Genomic DNA, 6000 nt, shown 5'->3' with positions numbered 1-6000 from the left:
TGATACCATTACACCACAGAGGACACCCGAGAGTCGGGATGATTTAATGTCTATATTCTCCATAAGGGTACACATTTCAGCTGTGAACCCTCTCTCCTTAATTTGTCACTTTGATATTTTCAAGAAGTGAGATGATGTTATCAATATAAGGAAAGGATAGAGCAGCAGATCCAAAATATGACGCAATTTACACCTTGTCAATTATGATATTTATGATTCGTAAACAGGTGCATGCGTAAGCTACTCAGAATAAAATGGATGGATAGAATAAAAAATGAAGAAGTATGGAAAAGAACACAGCAGAAACCAATGGGAGAGGAAATAGGAAGAAGACGATGGAGGTGGATTGGACACACGCTTAGAAAGAATGACTCAACTATAACAAAGAAAGTATTGGACTGGAACCCTCAGGGCAGAAGATCAAGGGGAAGGCCACGAGGAACATGGAGAAGAATTAAAGAAGCTGATATACAGAGAAATGGTAAGACCTGGAATGAGATAAAAAAGTTGGCTCAAGATAGAGAAGGATGGAAACTGTTTGTCTGTGGCCTATACCCTGACCCAGGGTAAAAAAGGCAATGATGATGATGAATTATGATATTTATAAAAGAACAATGCTTTACATCAAGGGGAACCTCTGATTTAATGCCCATCTACAACAGGACAAGGAAAATGACCATAATACGTCTAGCGATCTAATTTAAATAGTGTTGCTCCAGTACTGGACCATAATACGTCTAGCGATCTAATTTAAATAGTGTTGCTCCAGTACTGGACCATAATACGTCTAGCGATCTAATTTAAATAGTGTTGCTCCAGTACTGGACCATAATACGTCTAGCGATCTAATTTAAATAGTGTTGCTCCAGTACTGGACCATAATACGTCTAGCGATCTAATTTAAATAGTGTTGCTCCAGTACTGGACCATAATACGTCTAGCGATCTAATTTAAATAGTGTTGCTCCAGTACTGGACCATAATACGTCTAGCGATCTAATTTAAATAGTGTTGCTCCAGTACTGGACCATAATACGTCTAGCGATCTAATTTAAATAGTGTTGCTCCAGTACTGGACCATAATACGTCTAGCGATCTAATTTAAATAGTGTTGGTCCAGTATTGGACCATAATAATCCTGCACACAAGGAGTCGTCATTCCACGGAAGAAGGTTCAAAGAGCTCAATTGGTAGAGCACTTGATTCACGAGCGAATGGACCTGTTTTTAATCTTGGTTGTCAATTATTTTTTCTGACCTTTCTGTTTACTAGCATGTGATTGTGATGGGATTTGTCTGGTCTAGTTGAAACTACTTTGCAGTAGACCATTTTCTATGAAAAGGGTAACAACTACGAGTTACGTTTTCTTTTTAATTTTACAGAGAATGAGATAATCTCAAGGTACATGCTCATGGATGGCTATTTTTTTCAATACCGTTTTTTTGTTTATTTTTTTTTTCTTTTAATCGTAATTGTCATTGTTGTTGGTTTAATATTGAACTACCCTCTTTGCTAGGGACCTTCCTAACTCTAAACTCTAAACCAGTGCTTGCTTTTTTGAAATCGTACACACTTTCAAATTTTACTTAAGAGCTTGTACACTCCAGTCATCATAATGCACTAAAATTGCATCGATCTTAATGGGAAAGAATACATCGTGGGGTAATAAATATGATGTCAAAACCCATTTATGGTAAATTAATTTAATTTATGAAATTGCTTTTGTAGATGAACTATATTGTTTTATGCCAGTATGTTATACCCCCCCCCCCCCCCACCACGTAAAAGCTATCAAAGTGGTACACCCTGGGGTGTATAATAAACCTGGTTGAAAAGCAATGCTACTAAAAACCAAGTAATTTCATTTCGAGACGAGGAAAAAGATTAACATGGAAGGGGGTAAAAAGAGCTGTAGTGGCCCATCATGGGACACGAGCAATCTATCCTGAGTCAAGCCTGATGTCGATTAAAGTACACATGAATAGTCATGGATAAAATAAATGAACAAAACGACATGAAATGTGTGCCTTATGCTCCCCCTGTGCTGAGAGATTCAAGATAAAGTAAATGAAGGGTATGGCAATATTGATTCAAACATGGATATTCTTTATTTCATTCAATTGAATTTACTTGACAGAAATGATATGCGGCCATACATTGACAAATCTTCGTATTTTTTAAATTTTTGGACAGGCATCATATAGATCTATCTATAATCAAAATAATCTTAACTTGTCAGAAAGTGAGAAACCTGAGACTTCAATGTTTAATCATTTTTTAAAAACAATTTGAGGATCATTTTAATTGACCACTGTATAGAGTAAAAGTTTTCAGATAAAAAATGTAGAACGGCGTTTTGTGAATATGCGACAGTGAACGTGACAACGTGACAGATAAACATATAGTGTACAGCCATTACAACAAAAATACAGTTTGCTACCACTACCATTAATGTCTTGCTACATAACATGACTAAGATCATTTCTATACCCATACTAAATGTAACGATTCAGTCTTACAAACAAAACCTACGTTGACAATGTGCTTTAAATGGTGACTCTCTCTCTCTCGCTCTCTCTCTCTCTCTCTCTCTCTCTCTCTCTCTCCCTCTCCCTCTCTCTCTCTCTCTCTCTCTCTAACAAACACACACACACACACACACACACACACACACACACACATATGAAGTACCTTATTTCTTAAAATAAGCATGGCGATATCTGTGATGATAGACATAACTTCAACCTTTAATGAGAAAAAAAAAACTTCAATCATGGCATGAGAAGATAAAAAATCCCATTTTACTAAAGAATGAGAGATCTTTAACGAGTCAATAAATACTGAGATTTTCAACAGAAAAAAAAATAATTTAAATCTCACTTGATTAAGAAAATCACTTACTTGTCATCTCAAAATTGTGATGATAAAGACGGTTTGAATTTATCAGACAAATTGGGAGCTACCTTAATCATTCAATATATGAAGTATAAGTGTTATGACCACGATGAAACAATGTGTTTTGTCAGTACTTGGCAGTACAATGATATGATATTAAGTAAACCAACACACGTCAAAACAGTATTATAATGAACAACCAATTATTTCTTTTTTTTTTTTTCCTTTTGTTTGTTTGTTGTTGTTTTGTTTTTGAGGGTTTTACGGCGCTTGCAACACATTAAGGTCATATCAGCGCCAGTAAAAAGGGAAAAAATGGGATAGTAAAAAGTTCTCGAATTACAATTAAAGCATCCAAGAATAAGGCAGACAAAGGGGAATTGGTTCAAAAGGGAACAGATGTAGATTCCAAGAGCACACTATCAGTGTACTTATATTAAGATCACCTAAAAGTCTCATCCAGACACAAGCACAGGTCCCCACTAAGAGGAATACACTCAAATGTTTACAAATCATATATAATACATAGATAAAACATAATAGAGTGCATAACAGAGAGATGAATTACAAGGAAAAAAATATCATCTCCCAAAACTAACTATACATTTGACTGTTTCCCTCCCAGCCAGGTATCCGGCCAGGGCCAGGACAAAACCAAGTAATCTCATTCCAAGACAAAGACAGAAAGCATGTTGGAGAACAGACATAGGGGGATAGAAGACATAGTATGTTCCTCCCTGCCCACTATGGGAGGTCAGGATCCCCACCCAGTTTTTTCCTTTTAATGTGAGGACATTATAAAAAATAAGACAATAAATACTATCACATAATTTAAATGACATCATACAAACATCTGTGTGAATTAAATTCGGAAGCTGCTGCTCACGATGCTTGGACCAGTATTGGTCTCTATAGTTTTTTTTTTCAACTTTTATATGAAATTGGTTCATTGATCACAAGAAAATAACGATAATAATTAAATTATTTAACAGCATACAGACGTTATAGTAAAGAATCATTTGATTTGTTGTTTTTTGGGGGTGGGGGTGGGGGGGGGGGGGGCTAATGTTTTGTTTCTTGTTATTTTTTCATTTGACGTGCTTATGCCATTCTTACCATCACCTGTGCATTGGAATTATTTTAAATTAACAATTATAAACTATTTTATTTTCAATAAATATAAAATATGGGTTCGTAACTCTGACTCATACTCTAAATCATTGTGAACACAGGACTCCTTTTAAATGGCACCGATAGAATTGTTTTGATATTTTTGTGAATGCTTTCTACACTAAACATTGACTTGACACAAGTTTAGAGTTTCTCATAAAAAAAAAGAAAGAAAATCACAATTTCATTTTAAAATAAATAAATATATCATAAATAAACATGCAAAACCTTTTTCATCATTTTTTAAGATCTGAAAATAGGCAGTAATCATGTTTTAAACAAGTATGGTAGAATATTTAATAAGAAAATTATAAAAGAAGATAATGATAGAAGAACCTTCGATCCAAAAACTAAAAATATTTGAAAATAGTTTTAAAATAAATAAAAGAACCTAGAAATAAAATAACAGAGTCAACATTTTGTTTTGAAAATGTCTATATGAATGTTTGCTTAGTTGTTTGCTTATAGGATTGAGCTGTGCTTGTGACTTTTGTCACCAGTTTCCTGTAACTTAGATTCATCAAATTACAGGTAGAATTATGGGTAATTCTTCCTAGTAAAAGTTAACCAATAAAATGGGGTAGCAATGTTACCAGAATATACCCAGCAATAAAAGATATTTAAGAGTAAAGGTAAAACACACACATCAACATTGAATATCTGAAACATTTCACATGGTAATTTCCATTGATTCACGTTGGTGATTTACTTTTCAACAAATTGGTCATTGACATTGTATTGCAACAGACAACATTCATTAAAATAATTACAGTAAAACCTTGTTATACCACTGTCAGTTGTGCTACCGACTTCACCTATCATCAATATTTTAAAAAGAAAAAATGGATTGCTAAAACTATTCTTTATACTGCCTACTGGCCTGGTGTGTAAGACCAGATAAGTCAGTATAACTGCTTAACAGTAAAAAAAGAATTGTATAAAAATTTTTTCAGTTAGCTACCCGTCAAATTTTGGAATCTTTAAATGGAATTTTAGAATCAAGTCATACGTACTATAGATACAATGAATTTAAAACAGTGACATAAATTGTTCAGAAAAACATCTATAACTATAACATCACGCAATACATGTTTGTTTCTGTTTGGTTTTAAAAGTTTGATGACACTTTAATTACTTTTTGGTCATATTAGAGGGAAAAAAGGGGTAAAATGATGCACAAAAGTAGGAGTTCACTTTGGGCAACGGGCATCTCAAGAAAAGACAAAAAGGACTCGTTCATAGAGAGAATAGAGCTAAGTGAATCCCAGTAGAAATCAGTTAAGTTTTAGAAATCTCCCTTCCAACAACTTTTAGGTCATAATTTAGGTGCATGAAAAAACAAAGATAGTAAAAGAAAAACAAGACAAAATGTATGTTTAATAGGTTCAGAGGTCAGTGTCTGCAACGCCCTTGGATCATCTGTGCCTGAGAAGAAAAAAAAACAAAAAAAAAAACAACAAAAACAAAACAAACATGAAAATTACTACAAGCAGATTTCAACAGCAGTCTACCTCTGTGCCCAATTTAAACTACCTAAAGTCTCACAGACGCACGATGGCCTGAGATCATTTTAAAAAAGGGGGACAGGTAGCTGGTTCTTTATACTATCAATCACTTATAGATGATTTCCCGCGAAAAATACTCTCGCCGAAAAACACTCAATCTAATTTCCCTCAGAGAGAGAGAGCGAGAGAGAGAGAGAGAGAGAGAGAGAGAGAGAGAGAGAGAGAGAGAGAGAGAGAGAGAGGGGGGGAGAGAGGGGGGGGGGGGAGAGGGGGGGGGGGTCCCAGCCAGGATTTTAACAAAACCAAATCACCCCATCCAGGACAAAGAAAGCTTCAAAGAAAAGGACGACAGATTTGGAGGGCAGAAGAAAACCCAACCAGGAGCACCTAACAACTGCCCATCCAGTAGAAATTGATCATAGGCCACAAGA

Source organism: Berghia stephanieae, chromosome 10, assembly GCF_034508935.2.
Source record: "Berghia stephanieae isolate SIO BIC M18660-M18661 chromosome 10, UCSD_Bste_1.3, whole genome shotgun sequence".
Taxonomy (NCBI): domain Eukaryota; kingdom Metazoa; phylum Mollusca; class Gastropoda; order Nudibranchia; family Aeolidiidae; genus Berghia; species Berghia stephanieae.
Note: the sequence above shows the minus strand (reverse complement) of the source record.